Source organism: Monodelphis domestica, chromosome 4, assembly GCF_027887165.1.
Source record: "Monodelphis domestica isolate mMonDom1 chromosome 4, mMonDom1.pri, whole genome shotgun sequence".
NCBI classification, from domain to species: Eukaryota; Metazoa; Chordata; class Mammalia; order Didelphimorphia; family Didelphidae; genus Monodelphis; species Monodelphis domestica.
The window spans coordinates 383,730,257-383,741,644 of NC_077230.1; positions in this window are offsets into that span (position 1 = coordinate 383,730,257).

Sequence of the window (11,388 nt, forward strand, 5' to 3'; positions counted from 1 at the left end):
TATTGACCATATCCATAATTAAATGGAGATTTTAGATTTTCTGGTTCCACTCTGTAAACAGAGAGACAGAAGATGGGTTCTCACAGAACACTGAGGTTTTTCCACTAACAGTTAGCTTCCTGGGACACAGAGAAGTCAGATATTCGCGAGTAGGAAAGCCGGATGAGACATGGGGGAGGCTTTGACCCATTTGATAATCAGTGCCAAGATCAGTCCTTGGGGCTACTGGAGACTGTGAAGGCTGAAGCATCTGCAAAGGTAATGAATGGGTCACATCTCCATGGATGAGGACCAGGTCAGAAGCAGGGTCAGTAGCCCAAGAGAAGCCAATGCCCTAGACCTCTAGAAATTATCTGCCCATTTGGTGATGGCCATTTAGTTATGGTAGGGATGTCAAGACTCTTCTCCATTGGAAAGAGAGATTTCAACAGCTAAAAATAGGAGATGAGAGGAGTTCATTTCAGGTACAAGAGATCATACAAGCAAAGGGACAGACTAGAGGAAGGACAAGGATAGAAGGCAAGAGAGTTCTGGTCTGTCCAGAATATAGAATACATGAAAGACAGTAAGGTAAAGAGTAAAGGGCATTGGACCTGGAGTCAAGGAAACTCAGGTTCGAATTCTGATTCTAACACTTACTTAGCTACAGTACTCTGGGCAAACCAACACCTTGGTGAGCCTCAGGTTCCTTATCTATAAAATGGGAATAAAGTTGTTGGTTGTTGTGAGAATCAGATGAGATAATGCATGTAAGGCACTTTGCACACTTTAAAGCACCATATGGCAAGTCACTTCACCCCAATTGCCTAGTCCTTGCCACTCTTCTGCCTTGAAACTGATACTCAGTATTGATTCTAAGACAGGAGGTAAGGGTTACAATGTACATATAAAATAATGCTTTTATAAAAACCTTTATGGTTTTTGCCTAGTCCTCACCTTTCTTCTTGGTGCCTTGGAACCAATATAGAGTATTAAATCCAAGTCAGAAGGCAGGGGAGGAAGGAAGGAAGGAAGGAAGGAAGGAAGGAAGGAAGGAAGGAAGGAAGGAAGGGGGAGAGAGAGAGAGAGAGAGAGAGAGAGAGAGAGAGAGAGAGAGAGAGAGAGAGAGAGAGAGAGGGAGGGAGGGAGGAAGGGAAGAAGGAACGATAGATATAAAAATAAAAGGCATCAATTAAAACAAAAGAAATATCAATTTGTTAAAACAGGAAGCTCTCCTAGGAGCACAGCAGGTGAACACCCCCTCCTGGCCCTGATTCTTCCCTTTGTGGAAGCCTCCCCAACACCAGCTTTGAGACTATCTCTGAGTATCTCTGCCCATGTAAGGTAGCACCTGAGCTCTCTGTCTCCACCATCTCCCACCTGAGGCACTTTGTCTAAGGTCCAGGTCTCTCTCTTCCATGATTGAATAATTATGTTGACTTTGAAATGGCTTTTATGCTGCTTGCCCCAGCCTGTTCTCTCATCTTTGGCCCAGCCCAGAGCCTCACCTCTAATAGAAAACCGCAGCCAAACCTCAGTCACCCCTGGCATAACCTGCCTAATGAGACATCATAAGAGGGCTTCAGTGAAGTGATGTCAAATTAATCTAAAAAATAAAAGTCAAAGCCTTTATATTTATTTAAATTTATAAATTAATTTATATTTAAATTCATGGTATTGAATAAAAATGATTTGTTTCTGCATGTGACTCTTCTTAGCAGTTATATCCTCCATAATCACTTCCATACTCTTAGACTCAACATCTTCATCTACAAAGTCAGGGTGCAGATGTCTGCAAGATAACTGGAGAGCTGGAAGGAACTTTCTAGTCCAGTGATGGTGAACCTTTTAGAAACTGAGTGCCCAAACTGCAACCCTTGTGCTGCCTATGAGCCCCGCCCCCTTACCCAAGACAGGAGAGGGAGGAAGCGCTCTCATTGGGCTGCTGGGCAGAGGGGTGGGGCATGTAAGAAACGTCCTCAGGCATGGTGGAGAGGGAGAGGGGAGCAGTCCCTTCTGGCACATGTAGCATAGGTTCACCAACATGGGACTGGACCATTGGTCTAAACCTATTTCATAAATGAAGAAAACAAGGCCTGGTGGGATTCAATAATTTACCCAAATTTGCCTGGAATGTAAATAAAGAGACTGGTTTTGAATATGGGTGTTCTAGCTTACCTAATAGGGTTGTATGAGATCCGAGATACAAAATACAAGTACCCCTCCCACATTGCAGGGGGTTGGGGCACAGTGCCCTCTGTGATCTGGAAAATCTCTGTCAAATGTTTTGGCCCTTCCTTCATACCAGAGACATCTGGATTTCTTTTTCTTTTCCTTTTATGAGGCTATTATAGTACTTTACATGCATTTATCAATCACTAAGCTTTTTAAGATATCTCTATATTTCTAGCCTTCATATGTTTTCTGTTGGATTTTATGTTCTTTTCACAAATTTTAACTTCTTTACTTATTTTAACTTTATATTTACATACTTATATATTATGAATGTGAAAACCTCCCCCATCTCATGATTACATCAGTATCAGCAATTTTTCCCAATTTAGTTATTTTGTGATTAGATCTTAAACTTAAAAAAAAATAATCAAGATAGGGGACAGCCGGGTGGCTCAGTGGATTGAGAGCCAGACCTAGAGACAGGAGGTCCTAGGTTGAAATCTGACCTCAGATACTTCCTAGTTGTGTGACCCTGGGCAAGTCACTTAACCCCCATTGCCTCACTTTCACTGCTCTTCTTTCTTAGAATTATGCATAGTATTGATTCTAAGGCAGAAGGTAAGGATTTAAAAAAATAAGCAAAATATAATTCTATCTGAAGTATTTTCTGTATCTTAATCATGCAGGCATTCGTTGCAAACATAATTCTAAAAGAATCCTTTAGAAAAATCACACAGCAGAGTTTTGTCACTTCTCTTTTTTCTCTATTATGTAAAGTTGTGGTTCAAACATACCCATGTGACCTGATTTTACTGGATTCTTGAGGAACTATGAATATATCTGATTCTTGGGGAACTGCAATCATATCTAAAAAAATTAATGTATCTTTAGTACAAGTTTGGGGGTATACAAGGAGGATGCTCACAAGACTCAGGGTTTTTGGTTGCTGACCAGAGTCTGGCTTTATTGTGAGACTGGCCCTCTCTCAATAAACCTATTTCTTTTTGGCTTAGATAATTTGTTTTACTTTTTGGCATCTCTACTAAAAAATTTTCACCATAATATTCAGATATTTTGTATATTATATATGTACATACTTTATACTTGTAGATTTATTCCTTTAAAAAACTTTATAATTATAGATTTATTAAAAAAAAACCCTTACCTTCGGCTTTAATACTGTGTGTTGCTTCCAAGACAAAAGAGTGGTAAGTGCTAGCAATGGAGGTTAAGTGACTTCCCCAGGGTCACACAGCTAGAAAATGTCAAATTTGAATCCAGATGCTCCCAACTCCAGGTCTGACTCTCATTTCACTGCACCACCTACCTTCCCCCCTTTATTTTAACTTTAAAAAAGAACTTGTACATATTTTTGGTATTAAAAGATAAAATATGTTGATATACAGTACTCTAATTTCATTGTATGCATTTCTGAATTTCTAAACTTTTTCTGTGTCATCTGCTGTCCTTTGTGTAGCTTCTGCAAAATTCTCCAAAATTTCTTAAACCAAACTGTGATATATCACAACTGGGATGGGAAAGTCCCAATATGGAAAGGATACATGACCTGTATTTTAGAAACTGAGTGCATCAGTTATCTCTGAATTAAAGAAGGGAAGGGAAGGGAAGGGAAGGGAAAGGAAGGGAAGGGAAGGGAAGGGAAAGGAAGGGAAGGGAAGGGAAGGGAAGGGAAGGGAAGGGAAGGGAAGGGAAGGGAAGGGAAGGGAAGGGAAGGGAAGGGAAGGGAAGGGAAGGGAAGGGAAGGGAAGGGAAGGGAAGGGAAGGGAAGGGAAGGGAAGGGAAGGGAAGGGAAGGGAAGGGAAGGGAAGGGAAGGGAAGGGAAGGGAAGGGAAGAAGGGAAGGGAAGGGAAGGGAAGGGAAGGGAAGGGAAGGGAAGGGAAGGGAAGGGAAGAAGGGAAGGGAAGGGAAGGGAAGGGAAGGGAAGAAGGGAAGGGAAGGGAAGGGAAGGGAAGGGAAGGGAAGGGAAGGGAAGGGAAGGGAAGGGAAGGGAAGGGAAGGGAAGGGAAGGGAAGGGAAGGGAAGGGAAGGGAAGGGAAGGGAAGGGAAGCGAAGGGAAGGGAAGAAGGGAAGGGAAGGGAAGGGAAGGGAAGGGAAGGGAAGGGAAGGGAAGGGAAGGGAAGGGAAGGGAAGGGAAGGGAAGGGAAGGGAAGGGAAGGGAAGGGAAGGGAAGGGAAGACAACCATCCCAGAGCCCTATAAGATGGTAATATAGATCTTTTTTCTTACATGCTTCTCTCTTCTCACTTTCTCTGGAATCCTCTGAGGTGACATGAAAAATGTTAACATCAGGTTGGACCTGACAGTAATGAAGAAGGATGCTTAGCATGACTGGGATATAAAGTCTGAGACCAAGACAAAAATTGATGTCAGTTGTAGGCATGGTTCAGGCACAATCATTGCTAGTAACATTTTCACCTGGGGCAAAAGCATCTGTGGGAGACAAAGGTGAGGCAGGCAGAGTAGATTGTGAAGAGGAAAGTTCTATCATGGCTGTAGTTACAGGAGGAGATGGGGGCATTCATCTGAGAGATAGGGAGGAAAGGGACCCTTCCACGAGGGCAATAGCACTTTAGGTAGGGAGAAGGAATCATAGGATCACAGTTGGAGAGCTGGGAGAGACCATACAGATCATCTAGTTCATCCTCATCACATTGCAGATGAGCAAGGCTAAGCCCAGGGTAGACAAGCAATTTGCCCAAGGTCACCCAGGCAGTAAAGTGGGAGACTTGATCTTCAATCACAGATCCTCTGGTTCCAAGTCCATTCTTCCTTCTGCTAAAGCACATCCAGGGTGAGGCATGGAAGAGCCTCAGAAGGAGGCACCTCCCCTTTGAGTTAACCCTCTTTTGCCCTTTGCTAGTTAAAATCTCTGACCTCAAGTACCAGTTTCTCTAAGGACTGAAGGACCTGGGAGGCAAAGAAGTGATCCTTAGAGGCAGCTGGAGGGCACCGGGCCCGGAAACCAAACTGGCCTTGTGAGCTGCTTAAAAATGCCACTAGTGGAAAATCAATTTCCCAGCTCAGGAACAGTCCCACTTTTTAACCAAAAAAAAAAAAAAAGCATCACCCTGGACCAGGCAGAGTGTATCACTGTATATAGCACCCTGATGGCTTTCAAATGTCTTTTTCCAAAACTGTAGACTATTATAAAATACGATTGTATAAAGATTAAAGTCACTCCTGATTATTTAAGGGCAGAGCAATCGCACTGGTAACCTTCAAGCAATCTGGGTGGCCCTGAGTCTGTTTTTACAATTGTACTCTATAAAAGTCAGCAAACTTCATGTGGATTAAAGTTTAATGATAGGCTGTGAGTGAGGGGGTGGGAGAAATGGTAACAGGGGCTGTGAAGAGTTGGGTACTCACAACTTGGTTTTCCTATAGCAAATAAACACCATTCCCTTAGCCCAGGTCTATGATGAGCACAGGCTCTTAAAACCACCAAAGAGGGGAGGTCACATAGGAAAGGAGTATCAGAAACATATCAAGGGGACAGCTGGGTAGCTCAGTGGAAGGAGAGCCAGGCCTAGAGATGGGAGGTCCTGGGTTCAAATTTGGCCTCAGACACTTCCCAGCTGTGTGACCCTGGGCAAGTCACTTAACCCCCATTGCCTAGCCATGACCACTCTTCTGCCTTGGAGCCAGCACAGTATTGTTTCCAAGTCAGAAGGTAAGGGTTAAAAAAAAAGAAACCTATGGAAGATTCCTGTATTCCTTGGGGAAACACAGTCTGAGCACAGAAGGCCAGATACTCTCAACATGATTAAAATCTTTTCCTTCCAAACTCCCTGCTTCCTATAGCACAGCCAGGTAATACCAGTAATAGGAGTAATAAGAGCAGCTAGGTGGCACCATAGTGCATAGAGCACCAGACCTGAAGTCAGGAAAATTCACCTTCTTAAGTTCAAATCTAGTCTCAGACACTGGCTGTGTGACCCTGGACAAGTCACTTAATCCCTTTTGCCTCAATTTCCTCATCTGTAAAATGAGATGGAGGAGGATATGGCAAACTACTCTAGTATCTTTGCCAAAAAGAAAAACAGACACAACTAAAATGACAACAAAAACAGGAGTAATAATAGTAATAGCAACAACAACTAACAATTCTATAGTGTTTTAAGTTCATAAACACTGCCTCATTTGATCCTCACAATAAACCTATGAAGTAGGTGCTATAATAGTTTCAATTTTTAAGAGGGGGAAACAGGCTAAGAAAGTAGCTTCCAGGAGCAGCAAGGTGAGTGGAGATCCAAGCTTCAGACATGTCCTAGCTGTGTGATGCTAAGCAAGTCCCTTAAACCCAATTGCCTACCCCTTAATGCCCTTCTGCCTAGAATCAATATTGATTCTAAGATAGAAGGTTAGGGAGAAAGAGCAATGTGGGAAGGGAAGGGAAGGGAAGGGAAGGGAAGGGAAGGGAAGGGAAGGGAAGGGAAGGGAAGGGAAGGGAAGGGAAGGGAAGGGAAGGGAAGGGAAGGGAAGGGAAGGGAAGGGAAGGATTTGTATTCTATAACTTCAGAATACTTATGTGGAAATTTGTTATTATATGTTATTGATATATTTATTATATATAATTATATATAATTACACATTATCTTTATAATACAAGAAAAGATTACCATAAAAATCAGGCCAGGGAAAATATTTTCATATGTTTCATCCCCTCTCCTTATGAAGGGAAGTATGCAAATGTTATTGAGGATACTCTTAACACATTTACATATTCACACTGTGATAATTAAAATGTTTTGGGAGCAAGGGAAATATATAACAATTATGACCACTGAACTATGTTTCTACTGTGTCTTGGTTTTATATAAATATAAGATGGTCGCCAGGGAATATATTCCCAATTTATGAATTTGCCCAAGCCAACTGGATTTTATAGAGAAATTTAATTTATAATACACTGATTAATCAATAGAAAAAGAGAGAAAGTAAGAAAGGAATAAGAATGAATAAATCAGTCAGTTGGTTTTATCATTCACCCAAGATCTCTCTAGGTAAGGCTTCTCATGCCAACCTCAGGCTCCACCTTCAAGAGAGCCTCCTTTCAAGAAATGTTCCAGAGAATTCTCCTCCTGACTCCTCCCGAGTTCTCCTTCCACAGCCTCCTTCAAGACCTCTCCAGGAGCTCTCCCTCCAGGACCTCTCTCCTCTCAGACTCCTCCAGAGCAAAACCTCCTCCTCTCAGAGCAAAAAAACTCTCCTCCCCCTGTCCTCAGACCCCGCTATCTTTAAGGACACCATCTAAGTCCCCTCCCCTCAGTTCTCACATCTACCAATCACTGTCCATGTCTCCCCTGTGCCAATGGTGGCTCTAGCTTAACCCAGGACCACCCAGAGGTCTGTGGCTTTGCACATGTCTGTTGAAGGTCATATTCTCAAATAATTAAATCTTGATCCTTTGCTGCAGCCCTTCCTAAATCCTGTTAGACTGAGTAGGGTGGAGATTGTATTTTCCAAGACCTGGTTCTGTCATTCCAAGTATCTCTATTGTATCAATTCTAAAATCAATCATGACTCAAAGAACTTCCTGTTCTATGCTTAAGCATAGGTCAAAACCCTTTCCATTTTTTAGCAAAAGGTTTCTGTCCTAAAGTAGTCTTAAGTAGGGAGGAGAAGGATCCTCCCATGCCAAGGGGTTTCACATTCCAATAGAGTTCTTACTATCAGTAGGAAATTTTTTCCAGTATGAGATTTCCCAATGGGGAAATTTCCAACATTCATAAGTCTAAGAAATTTTAAGGTTTACAACACACACACATATATACCTATATATGTGTACATATTTATAGACATATATTTATATCTATGTATGCATATATATACACACATATCTGGAGAGAAGAGATAGAAGAAAGAAAAGAGTCAAGGAAGAGAGGAAAAGAGAGAAAATGAGAGGGGGAGGCAGAGAGAGACAGAGACAGAGAAAGGGAGAGAGACAAAGAGAGGAGAGAGAAAGTGACAGAGAGAGAGAGAGAGAGAGAAGGGGGAGACAGACAGAGGATGAGACAGAGACAGTGACAGAGAGGAGAGAGAAGAGGGGGGGATGGAGGGAGGGATGGAGGGAGAGAGAGAGAGGGAGGGAGGGAGAGAGAGAGAGAGAAGGAGAGAGAGAAGGAGAGGGAGAGGGAAGGGGGGAGAAGGAGCGAGTGAAGACCTAAAGAAGCCTTTCAAACATCAGAAGGACTTTCTTATTATATATGTACATTATATATGTATATATATATATATATGGAGGAGGCAGTTAGGTAGATAGAGCAATAGGTGCCTGGAGTCAAGAAGACCCGCATCCAAATCTGGTCTCAGAGACTTATTAGCTGTATGATCCTGGACAAGTCATTTAACCTCTGTATGGCAATCTACTCCAGTATCTTTGCCAAGAAAACCCATGGACAGTGCTTTCCAGAATAGTTGTATTGATTCACAACTTCACCAATATTAGTGTCTCAATTTTCTCACTTCCTCTCCAGCATTTATCTTTTTCTTTTATATTATAGGGGTGAGGTGGTAACTCAGAGTTGTTTTAATTTGCATTAATTAAATTAATTTAAATTAAATTAATCAATAGTAATTTAGAGAATTATTTTACTTAACAATAAACAGTTCTGATTTCTTCATCTGAAAACTACCTGTTCATATCTTCTGACTATGTATTAATTGGGGAATGACTTATATTCTTATAAATCTTACTCCATTCTCTATATATTTGAGAAATTAAAATCTTATTGGAGGTACTCATTATATAATTCCCCCCCCCGCCCAGTTTTCTATTTTCCTTCTAACTTTAGCTACTTTAGTTTTGTTTATGAAAAAGCCTTTTAATTTCACATGCTCAGAATTAACTATTTTACATCCTGTAATTCTTTCTGTCTTTTGTTTGGTCATAAACTCTTTCTCTTAGCCATAGATTTGACAAGTACATTTTTCTATGTTCCTCTTTACTTATCTCACCCTTTATGTCTAAATTATTTATCCATTTTGACCTTATCTTGGTATATGGTATGAGATGTTGGCCTATGCCTAGTTTCTTGAAAATTGCCTTCCAGTTTTCTCAGCAGTTTCCATCAAATGTTGAGTTCCTGTCCCAGAAGATTAAATCTTTAGGTTTATCCAGCACTAGATTACTATGGTCACTTACTACTCTCTTTGGTGTACCTACTCTATTCTGCTCATCTACATTCTATTTCTTAGCTAGTACCAGAATTGTTTTGATAATTATACTTTATAATATAGTTCAAAATTTAGAACTACTAGTTCACCTTCTTTCACATGTTCTTTAATCGATTCCTTGGATAGTCTTGATCTTTTGATCTTTCAGATGAATTTTATTATTTTTTCTAGTTCAGTAAAATAATTCTTTGATATTCTTGATCTTTTGTTCTTCTAGAAGAATTTTATTTTTTTTTTCTAGCTCAGAAAAATAATTTTCTAATAGTTTGATTGGTATGACTCTGAATAAGTAAATTAACTTGGGAAGAATTATCATTTTTATTATAGTGGCTCTGCCTGCCCACAAGCAATTAACAGTTCTCCCATTGTTTAGATTTATCTTTATTTGTGTGAAAAGCATTTTACAATTGAGTTTGTCTTGGCAAATAGACTCCCAGGTATTTTAGATTGTCTGAAACTATTTTAAATGGGATTTCCCCTTCTGTCTCTTGCTTCTGGCAGTGGATAGAAAGGTTGATGATTTATTATATCCTGAAACTTTGCAGAAGTTTCAATTAGTTTATTCTAGGGTTAAATATCATATCATCTGCAAAGAATGATAGTACACCTTTGTTAATTTCCCATAGAGCAACCAAATTCTTTCTCAAGCATTCAAGGCTTTTAGAACTACACCCTGAAGCTCTTAGGGACTTTCCTCCCTGCCTGGACCTATGATTTTGTGGGTGAAGGGACCTCACATTGAGGAATTTCCTCAACAGACCCACAACTGCTCTGCCTTCTGAGGGCTTAAAGTCCTTGGAGGGCTGTTAAAAGACTTGCTTAGATAGCCGATCTGTCATGGAGGAACTTGAACCAGGATCTCCCCAAATATTTGGCCCATTCTTTATCCAGGATGGCATGCTGCCACTTGGAGTGCTGAATCCATGACTATTTAATGAGGTCTTGGAGCAGTTCTTGCTACAAGGTGGGTTTTAAAATTAATAGCCAATAACTATTATATTGTATAAAGTTGTATTAATAATGACGAAAGCAAAGAACTGCCCAAACTCAGCCTGGTCGCAGGTCAAAGAGAGGAAGAGGGAGAAGTTACAGCCACTTAAATACAATCACACACAAAAAAGTGAGGATGCAGGAAAAGGGAATTTTGGGAAATACTAAGGGACTTCTGGGGGATGGAGTCCAAAGGTTCAAAATCTCCATTTGTACAAAGGTAAATGCACCAGGTTTTTAAATGATTTAGTCCCTGTTCTAATGAGAATCAGTGTGAGGAAGGACAAAGGCTTGAGTTCACAGACACCTTTAGGTTCATATCAACTCCAAATTCCAAGCTGTTCCTAACCTAGGAGTGTGAGCAAGTCATTTCTCTAAGGTGGCCTCAAGCAGTAAAGCGAATCCTTCCTCATCTGGCCTCAGACATCCTGTGTGACCCTGGGCCAAGTCACAACCCCAACTGCTTATCCCTTGTGGCTCTTCTGTCTTAGAATTGATACTAAGTTAGAGTAAGGGTTTTTTCTTTTCTTTTCAAAATCTAATCCTTTCTCCATGAGATAGTCTTTCTGCTTCTTGGAGGGCATCCTTTGGTCTTCTCTGGGCTAAACTGGCCCTTTTATTTCAGCTGCTTCTCTGGCTTCCTCCTGATGGCTTAGTGAAATATGGAACCCAGAACCAAATTCAATATTCCAAATGTCATCTGACCAGAGCAGAGTTTAACAAGAGAGTTTCAAAACAAAACTGGGTCATGGGCTCATAGGTTTTTAGCTAGAGGAGATCTTAGAGGTTGGCCATTGAGTCAAACTTCATTTTACAGATGAGGAATGGGAGTGGGACAGATTCAATAACTCACACAGGGTCACACACCGGGAGTTACGTGTCTGAGGCAAGATTCAAACTTCATTCTGTTGCCGCCTGGTTCCCAGAGTCCTCCTCAGGACTCCTTCCATCCATCCTCATTCACTTTGCTTCATCCTGTTAGAGCATGTCTGTCACTCTTTGCATTATTTCATAAAGGTTTTTCTGATTTTCTCCTGTTGCTCATACT